General features: G+C 42.3%; 1 pseudogene; it reads left to right on the top strand.

The window, feature by feature from the left end:
* The first annotated feature begins 14,262 nt into the window (after positions 1-14,262).
* LOC102909225 (microtubule-associated protein 1 light chain 3 beta pseudogene) lies at positions 14,263-16,740 on the top strand (annotated as a pseudogene).
* Positions 16,741-23,635: the final 6,895 nt, after the last annotated feature.

Genomic DNA, 23,635 nt, shown 5'->3' with positions numbered 1-23,635 from the left:
GACCACCTATTATCACCTGTTATCCATCCTGAAGCAATGCCCGGTGCATTGTAAGCCAAGCATGCAGGCTGCAGACGTATTCTCACAACCATCAACTCCACCTGTACCCTCACCTCCACCTCTGCTGCCTCCTATGAGATTAATAAGAGCACTCATTCAATTTAAATTGCTCAGGTATAATCGAAACTGGAAACACTGAGTTCCGGGGGCTGTAAAGGAACACTGTATAAATTACACTCTGACCTCTTGCTAGCACAACAGCAATACAGGACCCCCTTTGCAATCAAGACCATGATGCAATTATCCTAGAGTGATGTGGACTGTGCGGGAGTTGTTTTGTTTTGTTTTCTTCGAAAATGCTTTGAGAACTATTCCACTGGGGCTGGAGAGCTGGTTTAGCAGCTAATATTGCTTACTGCTTTTGCAAAGGAACTGAATTCAGTTCCAAGCGCCCATGTCAGGTGGCTCATGACCACCTCTCTAACTATGGCTCCAGGGGATCTGATACCTCTTCTGGCTTCCAGGGACTTCTGAACTCACTTGTATTCACATGCATTACAACCTTTTTCTGGTTTCCATTGGCACCTGCATTCACACACGCACACACACACACACACACACACACACACACACACACACACACTTTTTAAAATAATTATAATTTTGTTTTCAAAAAGGAAAAAAATGAGATACAGAATAATCAGAGCCAGAAAAAAACTGGGTTATTTTTGCCAGTAGAATGGCCTGGCAACCGAGTGCTTCAAAGTCTTAGTGGGATCCACGAGCAGCAATTCCCAGGTCCCCCAAGGCCAGGAGTCTCCTAGAAACTAACAGATTTCACCTGAAGCGGAAACCTGGCTCTTATCTCCTGGCGGCAACATCAACCACTCCCAAAAATCCAGGGGAAGGCAGAATTTATGTAGTCGGCTGCCCCCTGGTGTCCGCAGCGCAGAACGACAGGCGGGGCCGCAGCTCCCTGTAATCACGGCAGCAGCACCCAAGGATTTATGCCACCCAAAGATGCTTGGCTGGCCTGGACATTTAGTCCATGACATTTAGCTCACCAGAATCCCACCACCTGGAAGTTGACTTTTTTCTAATTTATCTTCAAAAATTTTCTAATTTGATTTTAGAGATTTTTACATAGCTTGAGATTTCTTTCTTGATTTTTATTGTTAATTTTTAAATTAGCATGCAAAACATTAGGCTTCATTATAGCATTTTCAAATATAATTTGTTTTTGTTGATACTTCTTCCCACCTCCACTCTCTTGTACCCTTTCAACCCTAAGAGCCTCCTTTTTTTTTTTTTTTTTTTTTTTTTCCCTGAGACAGGGTTTCTCTGTGTAGCTTTGCACCTTTCCTGGAACTCGCTCTGTAGACCAGGCTGGCCTCGAACTCACAGAGATCTGCCTGGCTCTGTCTCCCGAGTGCTGGGATTAAAGGCATGCGCTGCCACTGCCTGGCTGAGTCTCCTTTCTGTTAGGATGATACCTGTGTTCTGTTGCCCTCTCCTCTTCCTCAACAAGAAATTTCTGTTTTCTAAAGGCAGGATAACACACTACTACCAGACCTGCATGATAGGCCACACAGTGGACAAGTAACCAACCTCTAAGGATACCATCTCTACTTCTGTGATTTGTTTTGGTTGTGTTTTCTGTTTGTTGGGGTTTTTGTGGTGGTTTTTTTTTTTTTGGTTTTTGTTTTGTTTTGTTAGTGCTAAAGATGGAACCTAGGATCTCACAGGTGCTGGGGAAGTGTTCTACCATCAAGTTATACACCCAGCCCATCTCTACTTCTGATATGCACTCCCATGAGTCTATAAGAATAGCTCCATGGTGGTGTGTGTGTGTGTGTGTGTGTGTGTGTGTGTGTCTGTCTGTCTGTCTGTCTGTCTGTCTCTGTCTCTCTCTCTGTCTGTCTCTGTCTCTCTGTCTCTCTGTCTCTCTGTCTCTCTCTCTCTCTGTGTGTGTGTGTGTGTGTGTGTGTGTGTGTGTGTGTGTGTGTGTGTGTGTAGAATTGGGTCCATTTTAGAAATTTCTCTGGACTAAGAATTCCACAGTCATATGTCCACTTATGAGTTTGTTAGCTCTACCTGTAAAATATGTTCTGTATCCACTCATGTCTTTCCATCTTCATTCACTTCCTCTCTAAGCTCCAGAACTTCTTACTATAGTGATAGCAGCAGTGAGAGAAACTTTAGTCATCTCTTCACTGTTCTCCCTGTTCCCACTCTTGGCTTCCCAGACATCAACTACAGTGATTTACTAAAATATAAGCCCGTACATGGGGCTCTTCTCCAATGACGTTGCAATGGGTTTAGAATGAATCTTAAACCTCTTATATGTATTACTAGGCCCTGGATAATCTGGCTTCTTTTTATTACATCTACATGCCTCTCATCACTCTTGAACATCTAATAAGTATCACAAATACAGAGTCTCATGTATCCCAGGATGGGCATAAACTCACTATGTAGCTGAGGATAACCTTGAACTCATGCTCCTCCTACCTCCTGAGTTCTGGGACTGCAGAAATTTTGCCAAAGAAAATGCCATGGAATAAGTACACGAAAAGATACCCACTTCCTAGCTGGATTTTTAATTTTAAAAATATTAATTTATTATTTATTTGTCAAATGTTTCTGTGCATGTGTGTGTGCATGCACATGTGTACACAAGCACTCTCTTGTGTGTGTGTGCATTTGGGTGTTCAAATGCTGTGGTATGCATGAGGAGGTCAGAGATCAACTTGTGGGAGTTGGTTCTCTCCTTCAATCATGTGGATCCCTGAGACTGAACTCAGGTTGTCAGCCTTGGTGACAAGGATCCACTGAGCCACATCATTGGCCCCCCAGTTAGATTATTTAATGTTCCATTTTGAGACATGTTTGTTGGCCATGTGCTTTGTACAAACTGTTTTACATCCAGAGCATTTATTTTCATTTTATTCATTTGAGCTTCATGGAACAAAAGTTTTTCAATGTTTGATGAGGCCCAAGTTGTTCATTTTTTTCCGTTTATGGCCCATACTTTGGGGGCTAAATCTAATCTTTAATCTTTCTTTTTCCCTAAGTTCTTTACAGTTTGATAATTTCCAGTGAAGTCTGTGATCCAGCCTGAGGTTGTAAGGATGTATGGTGTGAGATTGCTCATTTTGCCTTTGCATCTTCATGAAAATCAGTTGGGGGTATTTGTGAGTCTATTTCTGGGTTTTCTCTTTCGTTCTTTTGACTTAATTCTGATCCAGTGATCCATGTTCCCTTCCACCAATACATTCTCTTAATTACTATAATTATATACTAAAGAAATTATATGTAGATATAAAGAAATTATATAGTCAACCATCAAGTAGCTCGTATCCTCCCACTCTGCCTTTGTCAAGTTTGTTTTAGCTCTTTCCCGGCCTGTAACTCCACACCAAGAATAAATACAGAGGAGACCTGCTCTACTATGAGACCCAACTGGCTGCAAACACAGTCTGTAGGAATATCTGGCAGGTTCACATTAGCTCACAACTGCACGTCTCAGAAACACTTGTGCCCTGGTTACAGCTAGGAACAAATGCTCCACGGTCCTAACTTTTGCATCTATGAGGTGAGTATCAGCCAGTGCCTCTAGAGAATGCAGTGGGTATTTGGGGACAACATCAGGATTTAGTATATGTCTCAACACATAGTAGACCTTTAATGAATGCCCAGAATATTCACCTCAGAGTACCTTCTCCACTCTGTCAGCCACATCATCCTGGTGAAAACAGACAAGGAGAAAAATGGTCCATTTCATTCTGTTGCCCTTTGTATTCATACCCATCTTTCTCTTCCAGCCTACAACTCAAACTTCAGCTCCCTTGAAAGGGATGACTTGGAGGAATCTTGTTGTAGAAAATTAGTTTAAGATGTGTTACATGTAACATGAATTGCTAAACAGTCTTATTAATAAAAAACTTGGCCAGATATTGAGATCAAAGCTGAAAGATCCGAGGGATAAAACAACCCAGCCACAAGTTCTTACTGCTAGGAAATCCTCAGCCCAAGAGAGAGCTACTTCCTGTGTACTCACACCTATATACCTTTCTGTGCCCTGCCATCTTACTTCTTCTCTCTGCCCAGCTACATCACTTCCTCTTTCCACCCAGCTCTATTACTTCCTGTCTGTCTGTACAGACCTCCAGACCTCTATGGTTAACTAGTGCTGGGATTAAGGCATGTGCCACCACATCTAGTTCTGTTTCCAGTGTGGCCTTGAACTCACAGAGATCCAGATGAATCTCTGCCTCCTGAATGCTAGAATTAACGGCATGTGCTAGCACTGCCTGACCTCTATTTTTAATATAGTGGCTGGCTTTTTACTCAGATCCCCAGGCAAGTTTTATTTGTTAGAGCACAAATAAAATATCACCACAGTTACATTTGTTTATGCTGTGGAATATTTGTTTGATGAGGCAAAGATGTGTTGCATTCTTTTAAGTTGCATAAGTTTAACTCCATGAAGCTGTGTTACTATGCCTGTCTAAAACATCTGATTGGGCCAATAAAGGGCTGAATGGCCAATAGCAAGGCAGGAAAAATGATAGGCAGGGCTGGCAGACAGAGAGAATAAATAGGAGGAGAAATCTAAGCCCGAGTAAGGAGAGAGAGAACAAGGATCAAGAAAAGGATGAGGAGGAGAGGACACCTGGGGCCAGCCACCCAGCCACACAGCCAACCACAAAGTAAGAAGGAAAGTTATATAGAATCAAGAAAGGTAAAAAGCCCAGAGGCAAAATGTAGTTAAAGAGAAACAAGATAATTTAAGTTAGAGAATCTAACCAGAAACAAGCCAAGCTAAGGATAGGCATTTATAAGTAAGAATAAGTCTGTGTGTATTTATTTGGGAGCTTGGTTGTGGGGCCCCCAAAGAGAAAAAAACCCTACAGTAATTTCTCTCTGTTTCATTACAGCCCATTGAAGGGTTAGAATCATTTCAAAAACATTTTAGGGATTTATGGGTGGCAGCACCAGCAGGAGGCTACTAAGTCCCTTTAAAAGAATACTTGTCACAAGGGCTTCAATTAGGTGACAGCCTTCAACTATAACACTTTTACGTCTCCCTTATCCTTACAACTGAGGCTATTTACATCTTTCTCAATCTCAAGATGAGGGCTGGATCCATTAAAAATGAAAGGACATCATTATTTTTGACCAGCGCAGGAGATTATTGTGAGCTGTCTTTGTAGTGAAGGCTTCTCATGGCTGCATCACAGTTTGAAGTGTTTCCTGCCTAATCTTTCTGCCCTTTCCCTCCTCTTACAGGCATACCTGCAGGTGGAATGAAGTCTTCCTATGCCTAATTCTCCTTCTCCTCCTCTTTTATCTTTCACTGGTTTTATGTCTCATTGCAATCTCTTTCATTTCTAACTTGCTTGGCATCTGTTTCCCAAAGAAACTAAAACAACGTATCACAAAGCCCTTTTGGGGTTTTATGGCTCATGATATTCTCTTCTGGGCTCTTCGATGTTGACATCCCATTCTAAAGGCCTCATCACAGGCCAAACACTTTCTTTTGAAAAGATAAATCATCTTCATGTTTGCACTCCAGTTCCAAGAGCTGTGATCCCCAGGATCTGCTATATCTACGATCAGATTGGAAGCTAGAAGCCACAGATTCTTGCCTATGTTCTGCTACTGATCTTCTCTTGACCTTGGGGATCCTTCTTGTCTGTTCTGTACCTTAGTTTTCCCATACATAAAATAAAGAGCTCGGACTAAACGATCCTAAAGGTCTCTTCTAATATTAACATTATACATCTATGTGGAGCAAGCAGCTTTCAGGCCAGGAGATTCTATTAGGGAAGATTTTCTGCTGTCATTAAGCATACTTGTCATAGTGACTCACACCTTTAATCCCAGCACTTGGGAAGTAGAGACAGGCAGATCTCCGTGAGTGTGAGGCCAGCCTAAGCAAATTCCAGGCCAGCCAGGGCTGCATAGTGAGACTTCGTCTCAAAAAAAAAAAAAAAAAAAAAAAAAAAAAAAAAAAAAAAAACCAACAAAAACAAACAAACAAAAAACTCCAAAAAACAAAACAAAACAAAAAATAAAAAACTTCATATGTAATGACTGAGTCTTAGCCTACATTTGAACAAAAGGGGATTAACTTCAACCACATGTAAAAATGTAGGGACATTTTTACAACAGAGGTAAAATCAATAAGAAGCCGGGGGGAGGGGGGGGGACGGGACGGGATGGGACGGGACCATGGTGTGCAGAGGGGAGAGAGGGACATCAGCCATGGTCCTGGCAGTTCATCCCTATGAGAAGAGTCGCAGAAGTGGCAAGTCCTCCATTCCATTAAGCATGGAAGCAGGAGCATCCAAGAGAGGAAGGAGAGTGGAGAGTTGGGGGTGGGGCAGGAAAGGGGCAGGCAGGCTTCTAGCCTTAGGACCTGAGGCAGAGGTTAGGCTGTAAGGTCAGAAAGGCAGCAATAGGACAGGAAGAGACGGAGTTGCCACCCCAAGATGGATTAGTCACTGAAACAGGATACAGATACTAGAAACAAATGACGTCACAGCAATGTACATAGCTCATAAATTAGTACTCTAGATTTCAACACCAATGAGAGGAAATTTCAACTATTTTCACCACAAAATGTAAACTAGTTGTAATAACAAACATTAATTTGCTTGATTTTGTCTTCCCAAATTGTCTTAAAAAATGGCAATTCCATTTTGTACACCATAAATATATGCAACTGTATTTGTCAAAAAATATAACTTGTCAATTGTATTTTTAAAAAGTCAAAGACTGGGTTTTCAGAACCAGCACCTGCTTTCTCAGGCAAGTTCCATAGGCCATTTGAGCCTCATTTACCATGGGCAAAGTTAGGGTAACAGTCCCACCTGCCTACAGGCCCAGGTTCAGAAATGGATGGGATCCTCTGTGGAAAATATTGGGTCCTGTGCCTGGCGCACGGTAAGTGCTCGGTAAATGTGAGCTAGTATTCTGTTGCCTTGTCTGACACTGAATTTAAATAACACAAGCTCCTTCTCAGTAGCTCCCTAATTTGTGACAAGGAAAACAGCAGCCTTTGTGGTTGTTTATAAGTTACAAATTCTCATTCCGGAGAAAGCGCTCATTAATATTCTTACCGCTGCTTCTTGCCGACAGCATCAGTGACTGCGATTTATCTAATGTGAACAATTTAATGTAATGTCTGTAAGCATACACACAGCCAGCGTCCAATTACTCACTCTAATGGAGAATATCAGAGTCCGGGGTAATCCCAAACTGTTCAGGGCCCAGAGTCATCTGTTCGGCTTCGAAAGGATCTGAACAGTCTTCTTTTGTAGCACATTTACCGCTTAGGTCCCTTCCTGCTTCAGCTAATCATGGATTCAGTTTCCATTCTCTAAACATAGGAAGTAAAAATAGACAAAAAATAGTCTGGAGGAAAGGGGAATCAAAGATCATGACACCACCTTCACTGCAGATGTAGACAGAATTTAGGATACAATTTTTGCTGGCAACTCTCAAAATTGAAAACAGATTTGAAAAAAATCAGGTTAAAATGCTTGTTAAAATGCTCATTCATAAACCCCTCCCTTAAAATTAAAAAGTCATTGGTTGAATGACTCTGGCATGGGTTTCAGAACAACACTTTTTCCCTGTAGTTTAAAAAAACGAAGCACAAGGCAGGCAAGATGGCTGAGAGGATAAAACTGTGTTAGTGTGAGCCCAAGAAAAACACAGCGGAAGGCAAACATTGACTCCTGAAAGTTGTCCTCTGACCTATACATGCACGCTGTAGCACACACATGCCTGTATTTGCAGACAGCACACACACACACACACACACACACACACACACACACACACACACACACAAAGCACATTTAACACTAGGGGCTGGAGAGACAGTCAGGGGTAGAGTATATGCTTAGCATGTGTAAAGCTCTGAGTTTGAACCCGGGCACTTAAAAATAGCACCATAGCCTTAAGTCGTCCATCTTCGCTATTTTTATGAGCACAAGTCACTGGTGTTAAATGTAATCATATAGTCATGCTGTTGGCAACAGCTCTCTTGACGGTTTCATCTTGCACAAGGGAAACTGGATGCTCATTTCTCCTCTCCTTTCTTCAGTCCTTCACAACAGCCTTTCTACTTGATTGGTCTCGACCAGATAGTTCATACGAGGGGTCCTGATTTGATTGGCTAATTCCACTAAACAATACCCTTGGAGTTCTATCCTCTTCTAGCCTGAGACACATCTCCTTTCTTTTCAAATGGGAGCAGCGGGAGGTGGGCATGGTGGTGCGCACTGTTAATCCCAGTTTTCTGGGAGGCTAAGGCAGCAATTGTGAAAGTTCAAACCAGATTGAGCTGCATAAGATGCTGTCGTAAAAAATCGGGGCTGACACCGAGAACCGTGTGGATACCCGGGGTCTGGTCAGCCAACTATACTGCATGACACACTTCTGCTTCCAGTGCCACTAAGAGGACAAATGAAGCCGGGCGGCAGTGGCGCACGCCTTTAATCCCAGCACTCGGGAGGCAGAGCCAGGCGGATTTCTGTGAGTTCGAGGCCAGCCTGGTCTACAGAGTGAGATCCAGGACAGGCACCAAAACTACACAGAGAAACCCTGTCTTGAAATACCAAAAAAAAAAACACAAACAAACAAACAAAAACCCTAATTAATTCTGTAGAAATAAAATCGGGGCTGATAATGTAGATGTAGCTCACTTGGTAGAGAGCTCGTCTCGCATGCATGAAGATGTCTGGCTGATCTCTAGCACTGCATGGACTATTTACATGGCTGTAGTCCTAACACTTGGGAGGTGGAGGCAGGAAGAGCAGAAGTTCTAAATCACCCCTAGGCTCCATGAGACCCTATCTCAAAAACCAAAACCAAAACAGACCAACCAACCAACAAAACAAAACCTCGATGTAGCCCCAGGCTGGTATCCCACTTCTGTTTCTATCTCAGCCTCCCAGATTGTTGGGATTGTTTATGTGAGCTACCATGCCCGCCTCCTCCATTTTTTTCATTCATCCATCAGTAGATGATGGAGTGCTTTTCCTGTCTTTCTGTTTTGCTCATTTCCTCTAGTACCAGGAACTGAACTCACAGCCCTGCACACATTAACAAGTGCTCTACCACTGGGATACATCCAGGCCAGATGTGCTCTTCCAATAAACACTTTGGATGTTTGCTACTGCTGGATCTCATGTCACGGTTGAAGAACAAATTTATTTTTACTTTCCTCTTCTTGGTTTGGGGAAATAGTCTCACTCTCACCTCAGGCTGGCCTGGGACTCCATGTTTTCATCCATGGCACTCTTCTTGCCTGAGCATCCCAAGCATTGGGATTACAAGTGTGCACCACCCTTCATAATTACCATTTGAATAATTACGAAGATAGTTATTTTAAAACTTGAAGTGCTTTTACATGATGATCTGGTACCATATTCTATTTTATAAATGGGAAATCCAAGGTTCAAAGAGGAGAACTAGCCTGCACAACAAGATCACAAAATAAATGAATGGTAGAATGGGCAGTGGGACCTGGGTCACCCAGCTCCTCACGTAACTCACTAGGAATAGTTGCTGATGGATTGCAACAAGGTTGAGAAGAAAAAGGAGAGAAAGATGACCATATAGAAGATCGAGCAATAAGTTAGAGTGTGTCCACAGTGGTGGGATGAGGGAAGGAAAAGGTTATTGCAAGCAGCCAAAGTGGATGAAGTGAAAATTTTGGATCTTAGCCAATCTCTGCAGAAACTGCCAACTCAGCAGTTCTCCGATCATTATCTATGCACCAGGGTCCATTTGGGAACCTGTGAATAATGAGGATTCCAAACATTCTGACTTAGGAGGGCTGAGTGGGGGCTTAAGTTTGTGCAATATTTTTTAAATAGGTCCCCTGTGCAGTTCACATCCAAATACACAAAAGATAGCATAATGAAAACCACTCATCTAATTTTCCAAAATCTTGAAGTTGGTTGCCAAACTATTTTAAGGAAATATCAAGGTCTTTGATAACTCAAATTCTCTCTGTTGAAATATTATAGACCTTGAACCCCTGGGTGGAGTTTAATATCTTATGGAGTGTTTTTACTGATCCTTCTGTAAAGAAAAATGAAATCATGGCATTTGCAGGAAAATGGATGAAACTGGAAACCAGTATACTAGGTGTAATAAGTCAGACTCAGAAAGACAAATCCTGCATGCTTTCCCTTACACATAGAAAACATTTAAAATGAAGTAGCAGTACAGTTATATTTATATATGCATGGGTGTAAAGATCATGAAACTAGAGAAGGGATCATGAGAGGGTAGGAAGTGGCCGTAAGAGAGGGGAGAACTAGGGTAGTGAGACGTATATGAAAAAGCAGCAGCAGGAACTAACTGGGAGAGAGGAGGACAGTGTGGGGAGAGAAATGAATGGGAACAAGAGAGAGTGGCATGTATCAGTGAAGACGATGAAACTCCTTATTTACATCCTAACTTAAAATCAGTAAATGGAAAATAGAATGGATCTTGACAAGAAAGGCAAGGCTGATCTAGAGAGAAAGCTCAGCTGCACAAGTGCTTGCCACACACCATGAGGATAGCAGTTTGGTCCCCAGAACCCTCACAAGAAGCCAGGCAGGCTTATGCCAGGTATGGTGGCACACGCCTTTAATTCCAGCACTCAGGAGGCAGAGGCAGAGGCAGGGGGATCTCTGTACGTTCAAGGTCTGCCTGGTCTACATAGTGAGTTCCAGGACAGCCAGAGCCGTGTAGAGAGATCCCATCTCAAAGAATCTAAATAAATAGATAGATGGATAGATGGATGGATAGATGGATGGATGGGTAGATAGATAGATAGATAGATAGATAGATAGATAGATAGATAGATAGATAGATAGATAGATAGATAGATAGACGGATGGACGGAAAGACAGACAGACAGACAGACAGACAGACAGACAGACAGACAGACAGATAAATGTAAAAATAATGCCAGGCAGAGGGCATGCACTCAACCCCAGCACTTAGGACACAGAAATAGGTGGATTCCTGGGACTCACTGACCAAACAGACTAACCAAATCAGTGAGTTTCAGTCCACCGAGAGAACTTGTCTCAAAAAAACAAACAAAAAGATTGGCTGGGTGGCTGTGGTGCATGCCTCTAATCCCAGCACTAAGGAGGCAGAAGGCAGCAGATCTCTGTGAGTTCGAAGCCAGCTTGGTTTACAAAGTGACTTCCAGAACAGCCAGGACAACCACAGAGAGGCTCTCTCAAAACACCAAACCAACTAATGAAACAGACAAAAAATCCAGGAAGGTGGATGGCTCCCAAAGTTGACCTCTGGTCTCTACCCACATAAAGCGTGCAAGGAAGTATGTACCCACAAGTATACACACAAAGAAAGGCAGGGTCAGCCCTCAGGGCCTGCACTCTAACAGATAAAAAACCACTAATCTACAAAGTGCAAAAAGAGACTTGTGATGTTCTTGCCACCCTCTACTGAGTGTTGGTATTACAGTTATGCACAACTATACCTTGTTTCTACAACATACACATCTTAATTGGATAATATATTTCATTTTGTAAAATGCAACATTGTAGTGTCTTTGGATGTTATTTGATATCTTGATAAATGCATGAGTAAATGACTTTCTTAGTTACTATTGCTATGACGGGACATCATGACCAAGGCAACTTATAAATGGAAGTGTCTAATTGGGGGCTGGTGTCCAGTTTCAGAGGGTTAGTACAGTCATGGTGGGGAGCGTGGTGACAGGCAGGCAGCCAGGCATGGTACTGGAGCAATAGCATGAGCAGTGACACCTCCCCTTCCAAGAAGGAGACACCTCTTAATCCTTCCTAAGCACCCACCAACTAGGAAGCAAACATTCAAATATATGAGCCTATGGGGGCCATCCTCAAATTACCACAGTGACTGTCAATTAAAATGCGTTGACTTGGGTGCTTTGAAGCTGTGGCTTGGGAAACAGAGGGGGGACGATTTGAAATCCATCCGTTCTTAAACAGCAATTTCCTCTCTTACACCACATTGATGTTTTCTTAGTGTGGCTTCCCAGAATAAAGGTATGATTCAAGGCAGTCATTTGCACTGTCATGGTTAAAAGTCTCTTGGGGTTTCTGTAAAAAGGATTTGCAGAATTTCTGAATTTGGTCGTGCATCTGCGATCTGAAATGCCATATATGAAGTGTACATTTCCCTAAGTCTGCTTGAATAGAGAGCAATGCCAGGGCTAATTCATCCACCTCACCTAGCTGTATTCCAAGGGGGGATTGACTGCGGTTTATACACTTCAACAATTAGTACTTTGGATTTATTATGGTGCAGAGGTTGATTAACCCAACGTTCTTCTAACAATCCACTGTTTTCTGTATGAAAGTCTTGTCTTTCATTTACCACTAGAGGGCCTGTCATCCAAAAGAATTCCTTTGTTCCTCAAATGGCTTAGGAAATAAGGTTACCATGGTCATGCAAATATTTCTATCATTTTTAGACACATCAAGGTATACCACTAAATACTCGCAATAGCTCTCTTTGAATTGTCTTATGTTTTACAATATATATCAACAGAAATAAAACCAGAGATTTCTTAAGATTATGAAGGAAGAGGAAAGAATGGTGTATTAGCTCTTTTTCTTATTGCTGTGCCCAAATGCCTGATGAGAAGTAACTTAAGAGAAGTTTATTTCAACCCATGGTTTGAGAGGCTACAATGAATCATGGAACAGAAGGAACAACAGCAGTCGATTTGTGGCAGAGGGTATATGTCACACTTACATACATGTTCACATCTCATCGGAACAGGAAGCAGAGAAGACGAGAGGGTCAGACTCTCAATTTCAAGGTTCACCGCACTCAGTGACTCACTTCCGGGAGCTAGGCACCACTTTAAAGGTTCTACCATCTTCCAAAGCAGCACCACCAGCTGGGGTAAGAATATTCTAGCACATGAGCATGTGGGAAGCACTTCACATTCAAACCATACCATCAGGGAAGGAGAGATTATTTGGGGGCCTATAGAAATTTTAGAGGAGTTAGGGATTGTGGAGGCCCACAAAGGTTCCCTAGTGAGAGCTGAGCTTGCTTTACCCAGCAGGGCTGCATTAGAGGATTGCTTGACCATGTGCATGGTTTCCAGGTGATTGGAAGGGTCTACACTTGGATGAGCTAGGGGGAGGTCTTTTGCTCCACCCCTTGGCACTCCTATAAAAGACCCTTTAGAAGAGACAGAAAGGGCTGGTGGATACAGAACCAGGCCCTCCTGAGCTATCCTGCGTTTCTACCTGTTTCTTTCCCCTTTATCTTTCTATCTAAATATTTTTCATTTCTCCCTCTTCAAGACTCCCTGGGGAAAAAGTGAAAGGGGGCCTCCCACAGAGAAACGAGTAGGTCCCCCCACAAGGGATACACGTAATGTTTAAATTGTATACATACATATATACCAATTATATTATATATGTATGTGTTATCAAAATGTATACTTTAAATTTATAATTATAGTAAATCTGCTATTTAAGAGAGAAACTTTACTTGCTTTTTAACTTAAATATGCCCCCCTTTTCTTGTTTTTTTATTATGTGTTCATATAGTATCACTATGTAGCTCTAGCTGGCTTGGAAGTCATGATTCTCCTGCCTCAGCATTCACAGTACACAGATTATAGGTATGTGCCACCATGCACATACCTATATAGTTATAAAATGTACTTATTTTAGAAGTAAACTAGAAGAGAGGGGAGGCAGAAAAGAGAGAGATGTACATAGATGAAAAAAATAATAATAGCCCTGAAAGAAACAACTTCCCTAAGGAGAAATGGGGAAAATGATAGGTCTGGAGCTGATGACCAGAGCAGAAAGATGGAAGGCACAGGCAAAAACAAAATGATCCCAAAGCTGAGAGGGGAAGCTGGATCAGACACAGGGCAGAAGACATGGACTCTCAGGGATGGAGAATAGATGTACTTCTATTAGATGAGGATGCAAATGAGTCAGGCAGACCAGAGATTGAAAAACAGGCAGAGCCCAAGGAAGATGGGTTAGAGGTGCGAGCTGAGAGAAGAGGTGGATAAAAGTTTGTTAGCAGATGCCCTTGGTTACCTGACCTGGCTCAATCCTTTTCCCTTTCTTTTTGCCATTTAAGAGCGTAGAAAGGAAGGAAGGAAGGAAGGAAGGAAGGAAGGAAGGAAGGAAGGAAGGAAGGAAGGAAGGGCGGGAGGAAGCCAGCAAGCAAGCCAACATAGGCCTGTGAAGTGGCTCAGTGTGAAGCCTGATAATCTGAGTTCCATCCTTGAGATCCACATGAAAGAAGGAAAGAATGGACTTTCACAAGTTGTCCTCTGACCTTCACATGTGTGTGCACCCCACAAATAAATGCACATATGTATGTGTGTAATTCAAAGAAAAACATTGTTTAATAACCAAGTCCCAAACTGTAATACATAGAGCACAGACTCACAATGCCTTACCTATGTCCTTTGTGACTACATATGCTTTGGAATTTCAGAATTGTTTGGATTTTAGAAATCTAGTACAAACCTATACTAAACATACTGAGTTGGATCTGGGGCAATACTTCAACATCAGACATTAATATTTTCCTGTGAGATGAATGATTTGGTCTATATTCTGGGATATATGAGCACTATATGTAGCCTCAGGAAAATTCTGCTTAAATTTGGCATGGTCCCAAAAATATTTTGTATGTGAGCTGGACATGGCGGTGCATATCTTTAACCTCAGCACTCAGGAGGCAAATAGCTCTCAGTGAGTTTGAGGCCAGCCTGTCTATATATCAAATTCCAAGCCAACCAGAGCGGTCTCAACCACGTCTCAAACACAATTTTTTATACCAATTCCTTTCAAAGCTTTTGGCTTCCAGAGCCTGGACACACTGCTTATGTCTTTCTTTTGAAGTAAAGTCATGGGACCCTGCTGTCTGATTTTGACTATTGATACATTTTTGTGTGTACGTTTGAAATATGTTTTTAAAACATTTGAATTGCTTAGGGCTGTGTCCTTTCTGAAAGGACACATGGCAGAGGACTGGGTTTGTGGCATGGTTCCAAACACCTGCTGGACAGATTCAACTTGATCTAGCCCTCCCATGCTCATTATTTGTTAATCTTGCCTTCAAAAAAGCAACAGATGCTCTTCTGGCTGGGGATGTTAATCTGGCGATGAATATAAAGAAGAGTTAGGCTAGAATACTGGTTGTACATAGGGAAAATCCATTCCTTCCTCTATTAATCAATTCAACAAATATTTTTAGAGATACCTAGCACTGCAAATAGCTGAGAAGCACCATAGGAACAAAATTCTCTCCCTGCCATAGAGAAATCTGTAGCCTGGGCCTGAGTTAAGAATATATCTTGAGAGCCTCCGACCCAGGACTCCTGCGCCATGCTGTCCGAGAAGACCTTCAAGCAGCGCCACAGCTTTGAACAAAGAGTGGAAGATGTCCGGCTCATACGGGAACAGCACCCCACCAAGATCCCGGTGATAATAGAGCGATACAAGGGTGCGAAGCAACTGCCTGTCCTGGACAAAACCAAGTTCCTTGTACCTGATCATGTGAACATGAGCGAGCTCATCAAGGTAATTAGAAGGTGCTTACAGCTTAACGCCAATCAAGCTTTCTTCCTCTTGGTGAATGGGCACAGCATGTCCACACCCATTTCTGAGGTGTACGAGAGTGAGAAGGAACACAGCTTTCTGCACATGGTGTATGCCTCCTAGGAGACATTTGAAACAGCACTGGCTGTGTAAGACTAAAACAATGCCTAATGTTTGTTAAGCCCTTATCAAGGAAAAAAGGGACGTTACCAGCGGATGCTGGTCAGCTCACATTCACAGATCAGAATGTACTCGCCCACCTAGGGTGTTAGGAACTGTTTGTCAGCTAGAAACTGAGCTCCACGCAAGCGCATTCAGCTTGGAAACTCATCTAAACTAGGCTCTCTTGTGTTCAAACTTTAGAAGTTTAAAAATAAAATACTTTGCATCCTAAAAAAATATATATATCTCAATGGTAGGATGCTTACCTAGTATGCATGAGGCCCCAAGTTCAATTCCCAGCAACACACACACACACACACACACACACACACACACACACACACACACACACACACACACAAATAGAAATCCCTAATCTAGTGGAAGAGACCAGTTACTGTGGACTAATGCTTTTGTACACTGGTTTTGGTCTGAGCAGCTGTGGACCAGGCGGGACACAGGAAAACTTCAACTACAACCAGTTGCTCATATACACCTTTAGATGAAGTAATAGTTCATGTGCTACAGGAAAGACACTGAAGACAGCAGGAACACTAAGCAGATGTTCTTTCTACCTTAATATGGCATGGGATTCTTAATAGAAGAGCCAGGGCAATGCACGTCACTTTGATGCTTTGTCATCTAAAGTGGCAAGCTGGTGCCACTGATTCCTAGCCTAGGGTGCTTAAAGCTTCTTTAAATTACTTTTCTGAGATACTGAGAGCTTTCTCTGTACACAAAGGGAACAATATAAGGCTATGTTAGGTGTCTTCCAGTGCTTAATGAGAGCATCATCTTGTACGGCCCTCTGAGCAAAGAGTAGTGATATCCTGCAGGATATTTTAAAACATTATTAAGAGTCCATAATGCAGACTGTCCTGCCCCAATAGCATCCTTCATCAAAGAGAAGGGCTTTGTCTGAAACCAAGCCAAAGTTTCTCAATGACTGGGGGATCGTGGTTAAATTCTTCCTTAACCTAGCCTGTGTCAGCTTGGCCTGGGACTATGATGGAGGTTATTCATGTAAATTAGAATGTATCAGGGTTTTTATGTTTTAAAGGTTTGTTGTTATGATTTTTAATCATGTGTATATGCCTGTGTCTCTATCTGTGTCTGAGTATGTACCTGTGAGCCCAGGTGCCAGTGGATCCAGAGACATTGGAGACCCAACTTGGGTTTTTTGCAAGAGCAGTACCCATTCTTAACAGCTAAGTCATCTCTCCAACCCCAGAATGTAACAGCTTTTAAATGAAAAGTACTTTGCATTTGTCTTAGCAGAATGCTGCCATAGCAGAATGGTGGAAATGGGATAATTTATAAAGGGAAAGAGTTTACTTTAGCTCCTAGTTCTGGAGGCTGCAGATTCAAAACTGCAGTGGTAGCATCTAGTGAGAGCCTGGGACTACTTCCTCCTGTGGTGAGAACCCAGAAGGGCAAGTGTTGCTTTACAGAAACTTGCTTTTATGGAAGCTAATCCAGTCCCATGGGATTAAGAATTCACTTCCATGAGAATTAACCTAGCTCAGGGAAACAAACAGTAATCCCTCAGGAGGGTGGAGGCCCTATGACCCAAACATCTCTTACGGGTCCCACAACCTTTCACCCTGTTTTACTGAAAGCCAAATTTCAGTTTAACTTTGGGAGAGGAAAGGTCACATTCAAGCCAAAAAAGCACTCACTCAGTGTTGGCAGCTGTAATTTATGATTATCTCCTGGCCAAGTGGTGCTGCAGTTTGAATGAAGGCTACAGCTCAAGGGGCTGAGCTTTTGTTTGGGAAGACAGTCCACATAGAGGTCTGTAGATCTCCTAAAGCTACCCTAGGAAAGAGAAGGAGGCTGAGCCACGAATGCCCCTCCAATTCCAGTAAATTACAGTTAAGAAAGTCACCAGTGAGCTCCTTGTTGGTAAACTCAATGGGTTTCTTTCAAGCCCGTATCTTCTCTTATCAGTTATCATTGGTATTGTTGAGCCTTCTTTTTTCTCCTTCGAGACAGATTGGCTTACACACTTGGCAGCTTTCCTTTTCCCTCTGGCCACTCCTTGGTAAGTGCTTTATCCTCCATCTCTCTATTAAGTGCAGCTGATCTTTGGGATTTTGTCCTAGGAAGACTTCCATTCTCTTACAACACACTCTCCTGTTGGGAATATTATTTTAAGGTGTGTTACTTTTGTTTATGTTGCATTTGTTTAACTCTGTGAAATTGTGTTACTGTGCCTGTCTACAACACAGCTGAACTGCCAATAGCAAGGCAGGAGAAAGGATAGGCGGGGCTGGCAGGCGGAGAGAATAAATAGAAGGAGAAATCTGGGAGAAAGGGAAGAAGGAGTGAGAGAACAAGGAGGGAGGACTTCAGGGGCCAGCCACCCAGTCACTCAGCCACCCAGCTACCCAGCTATATAGCCAGACACAGAGTAAGAAGGACAAAAAAGGTATACAGAAATAGAAAAAGGTAAAAACCCAGAGGCAAAGGACAGATGGGTTAATTTAAAGTTAAGAAAAACTGGCTAGAAACAAGCCAAGCTAAGGCCAGCCATTTATAAATAAGAATAAGCCTCTGTGTGATTTATTTGGAATCTGTGGTAGACCCTCCAAAAGAGCAAAAACCCCCAACAACACTCTCCCTTGGGCAATCTTTTTTACACCCTTAGTCTCATTGAACCATATGCCAATGACTACAAAATCTCTAGCTCAGATCTCTCTTCTGAGCTGCAATGCCCATAGAACTGGGTAGCAACCAGACATTTCCACATAGATGTCGTGTTTGTTTGTTTGTTTGTTTCGGTTTTTGGTTTTTTTGGGACGGGTTTTCTCTGTGTAGCTTTGGAGCCTGTCCTGGATCTCACTCTGTAGACCAGGCTGGCCTTGAACTCACAGAGATCCACCTGCCTCTGCCTCTCAAGTGCTGGGATTAAAGGCGTGCACCACCACAGCCCGGCTCACATAGATGTTTTATAAGCATCTCAAACTCTACAGAGTTCCAATTCAGCATACTCACCCTACTCCACCTGTGCAAAGAAAACCCCTTATTGCTTTGCCTGTAATCACTATCTGCTTCTCCCACTCCACATCCAAGTCAATGATATGTAGGTAGTTCTACTTCTAGAATATAAGCTGTGTAAACGACTGTCATCTTTCACTTGTAAATGTGTGTGTGTGTGTGTGTGTGTGTGTGTGTGTGTGTGTGTTGGTCTTTGAAATGGGATCTCACTGTAGAGTCACAACTGGCCTTGAACTCAAAATCTACTTGCCTTAGCCCCCTCAGTGCTGGAATAAAGATGTGTGATATTATGTCTGGCTCTTTTGTAACAGCTTTTTAAATGGATCATCTCCCATCTACTTTTTTTAAACTCTAAAGCCAGAGTTTTCTGCAAAGGCAAAAATAATCAGTTTTGGCTGAGCATATTGGCTCACATCTGTAATTCCAGTGTTTGATGGGCAGAGGCAGAAGGATCAGGGATGCAAGACAAGTTTGGCACTAGGCTCATGAGACTATTTCAACCCCTGGCTCCTCCCTCTCTGAAAAAAATATAGAGCTCACTTCGTTGGTTACAATATTTTGATAATGAGGCTGGTATGTAGCTCAGTAGTACAAAGGTTGCCTGACATGCACAATACTCTATATTTAATCCCTAACAACAGCAACAACAACAACAACAACACACACACACACACACACACACACACACACACACACACACACACATTTTGATAATGCCTCGGTTTGTAGGCAAAATGATTGCATCTTATATTTACGAAATATATAGTGAGTGTCAGCCATTCTCTGAGATATGTATTGCTGGCAACATCAAGGAACTGAGGCCCAGCAACAAGTGTGTGAGGGGGTGTAACTGGATCATCCAGCCTTAGCAGAATGTTGACTGGACTGCCCCAGCCAGCAGCTTAATTGTAACCTGAGCAAGGATACTCAGATAAGCCACTTCTGGATTCCTGACCTTTAGATACGGAATGAGATGATAAATTGTTATTTCAAGATAACAGCTGGGGACCAGGCAAGATGGTTGAGTGAGTAAGGACATTTTCTGCGAAGCATGATGACCCCATGGAGGAGAGAGAGAACCAGTTCCCATGGGCTTACCAGAGCATACACAGACCCACACAAATAAATAAAGGTTAGCAAAAAAGGGCATGGTGGTGCACACCTTTAATCACAGAACTCAGAAAGCAGAGACGGTAGGTCTCTGTGAATTTGAGGCCACTTTAGTCTAGACATAAGACCCTATCTCAAACAAAACAAAACAAAAAACCAAGTAGGGGAGAAACTTGTTATGCAGCAGCGGATAAGTAATTAATCACTGTACTGTGTAACTGAAAACTTTATTCACACATTGATTTATTCATTCACTCAACCAATATGGAAGGAATGGCAAATAGGCACTAGTCATCACGCTGGTGGTAGAACTTATTTTTTTTTGGCTCACACACCCTTCTCTTACTATGAAAGCAGTCAGAAAGTATCCCTCAGTCCCCAACGGTGACATGAGTCATGTTTCCATGACTTGATGCTGCTACAGGTACTCTGCCCTTTTCTCCAGCCAGGCCGCTTCTTATTCTTTCTCAATGTTGAGTTCCCATATTGCTTCCACTCTTAGTAACTTTTAGTCACTCCATTAGTACTCCATTAATGTTCAATGTACACTGCATTCATAAGGTATGAGAGACTCTCTCTCCAACCAAACTCAATTTTGGATGGGAATCTTAAACTTATGAAAAAGTACTTAATCACACTTCTAAGTGCTAATTAGAACTAAACAGACATACTATTTCTCTCCCCTCAAACTTTCCAGCTTTAGCTGTGTACAGTGTTGCATGATAGAAATTGCAGCACTTGGAAGGCTAGGGGGCATGTTGTGAGTTCAAGGCCAGCCCAGGCTATATACCAAGAGCCTGTCTCTAAAAGCCATATGTTGGGGAATACTATTTTAAGGTGTGTTACTTTTGTTTATGTCACATTTGTTTAACTCTGTGAAGCTGTGTTACTGTGCCTGTCTAAAACACCTTATGGTCTAATAAAGAGCTGAATGGCCAGTGGCAAGGCAGGAGAAAGGATAGGCAGGGCTGGTAGATACAGAGTATAAATAAGAGAACTCTGGGAGATCTAGGAACTAGAGAGGAAGGAGGAGGACTTCAGGGGCCAGTCACTCAGCCACCCAGCTACACAGCCAGAAACGGAGTAAAAAGGAAAGAAATGGTATACAGGAATAGAGAAAGATAAAAGCCCTGTGGTCAAAGGTAGATGGGATAATTTAAGATAAGAAAAGCTGGTTAGAAACAAGCCAAGCTAAGGCTGGGCATTTATAATTAAGAATAAGCCTCAGTGTGCTTTATTTGGGAGCTGAGTGGTGGACCCCTCAAAAGACCAAAGGCCAACCAACAACAACCATATGGTCAAACAAGTGAATAAACAGGCCAAAGCAGGAAAATCATGAGTTCAAGTCCAGCTAGGTTTGCGTAGTGATACCATTTCTCAAAATAAAAGTTACTGAAGCTGGTTAATTATTGGGAAATTATAGAGTAGGTCAAGGCAGGATAAGAAAAAGTCTTCTTGATGTAGACATTTAAACAGTTTTAATTTTTTTGTTTTCGTTTTTCAAGACAGGGTTTTTTCTGTGTAGCCCTGGCTGTCTGGAACTCACTTGGTAGACCAGGCTGGCCTCAAACTCAGAGATCCACCTGCCTCTGCCACCAGAGTGCTGGGATTAAAGGTGCGCACCACCACCGCCTGGTTTAACAGTCTCAGAATTTAAATCCTGTGAATGATTAACTGAATGATTAATTGAAAACATTAAGTTATGAGAAAAACAGCATTGTTAGTGATGCGTGTGAAATGTCAAACTCATGTTCTGAAACACATTAATGTGCACGTCCATAGGACATCTTCATTCAAACAGAGACTCGAACCTGAGGCATTTCTGCAGGAACAGCAGCAAGTCTAAGGAGGGACCTTGGCAATACCACCTGCTCTATGGCTGTATACACATTGCCTTTCCCAATCCTAGCCCCTGCTCTGGTCCTTTTTGCCACCCTGCCCCGTATCTGCAGATGCTACTTGTGAGTGACACAAATGAGCTGCTTTGGTTAACAGAGACTCGAAGCTTCTTAAAGAAATTTATGCAGAACAGAAATGCGGAAAGCTGCCCTCCGCTTGAGAAAAGCCCAACTCCAACCACTAAATCAGAAGCTTGAGCAGTTCTGATGGTGTGAATCTCATGCTCACGACCAACTCAGAGCTGTAATTCTGTCTGATTACCCTGTGCTGTTGGGCGGGTGGGAAGCCTCACAAGATTAATGCTTTGTGTGGCAGTAAGGTGACAAGACTACAACTCAGAGCTTATTTCTCATGAATCAGGAGCCAGCCCGAGGGGTTTCGAGAGGCAATGGCATTTTAGAATGATGCTTTGTGGAAACAGACCTGTCAAGCCTAGAGTCATTTGTTTCTAGCTCTGTGGGCTTCTTCGGTACCCAGTCAGGCTAAATGTCCCTGTGCATGCTCTGTCACACACGTTCAGTTTCTTTTGTCGCATTGGAATATGGGAGGTTGTAAGGGAGGGATAGGATCAATAGAATGGTGGAAGGGTCTGGAAAGTAGGGCTCTAGCTTCTAATATGCTAAAAGGTGAATGTCTCAGAAACAGCTGTCCAGGGAGGGGATGTCAACTTCTGAGACTTGCTTATATTTCTTCCACAAGACTCATTAGGAAAAGGTGCCCTAATGAAAACAAAAATTACTGTTTATCTGGCCTATCTACTGGCCTGCAGAATTTGAGTTATATCACCTGGGATTAAAATATCAACCTTGTAAATCTTCCCATCAAAAAAGTAGCACTAGCCAAAATTTTAAGGTTGAGCTACACTACACGTAAGCTATACAACTTTGGCAAAGTTATCTAATCGCTCAGGACTTCAATTTATTTATAAAATGGGAGTAATATTTGTCTAGCAAGGTTGTTGTGGAGGATATAATTCAGCACAGGGAATGCTTGGCGCTCATGAAATAACTATCAAATTATTGTAGATAGCCTGGGTTCAGAGTTAACTCCATGACTTACTAACCATGTGACCTTGGCAAGTTACCTAACCTCTCAGAAGTTCATTTTTTTTCTGTGAAATGGAAGCAATAATCTTCACAAGCCTATGAGGTGGGTACCCTTAAGTACAATTAAGATCTCAGGACTGGTGGCACACACCTTTAACCCCAGTACTTGGGAGGCAGAGACAAGTGGATTTCCATGAATTTAAGGCCAACCTGGTTTGCAGATTGAGTTTCAGGACAGCCAAAGCTACACAGAAAAGAAAACACTGTCTTAAAACAAAAACAAAAAAACAAAAGATCTCAGTACAGTGCCTAGCTTTGTGATAATATAAAAATGAAAGCTGGAGGCTGGAAAGATGGCTCAGTGGTTACGAGTGCTTACTACTCTTGCCAAAGACCAGAGTTCAGTTCCCAGCACCCATGTCTTTCGATCAACTACCTTTAACTCCAGCTCCAATAGATCCAATACCCCCCTCTTCGGGCCTTCATGGCCACCTGCTCTCACAGGCACACAAACAGACAAGTTAAAATAAAAATTTTTAAAGAAATGAAAGCTAGTAGGAATAGAAGGAATAATGAGTAAAAAAAGAAGAGGGAGAAGAACAATGGGATGATAGACATGTGCCCCAAAACCAGAGGAAAAGAGATTTCACTTGGACACAGGGACCCTGTTTCATTTTTTCAAAATAAAAATATCATCTGCCTCCTCCTTGAATAAAATGTTCAATCTCCACCCTACATTTTGATATTTTACTGTGGTACACTGTATTTTCAGGTTATTGAAAGTACTGCAAATGA

This window comes from Peromyscus maniculatus, chromosome X, assembly GCF_049852395.1.
Source record: "Peromyscus maniculatus bairdii isolate BWxNUB_F1_BW_parent chromosome X, HU_Pman_BW_mat_3.1, whole genome shotgun sequence".
Taxonomy (NCBI): Eukaryota; Metazoa; Chordata; class Mammalia; order Rodentia; family Cricetidae; genus Peromyscus; species Peromyscus maniculatus.
The sequence above is the reverse complement of the archived record's forward strand: the minus strand, read 5'-3'. Positions and strand labels throughout refer to the sequence as shown.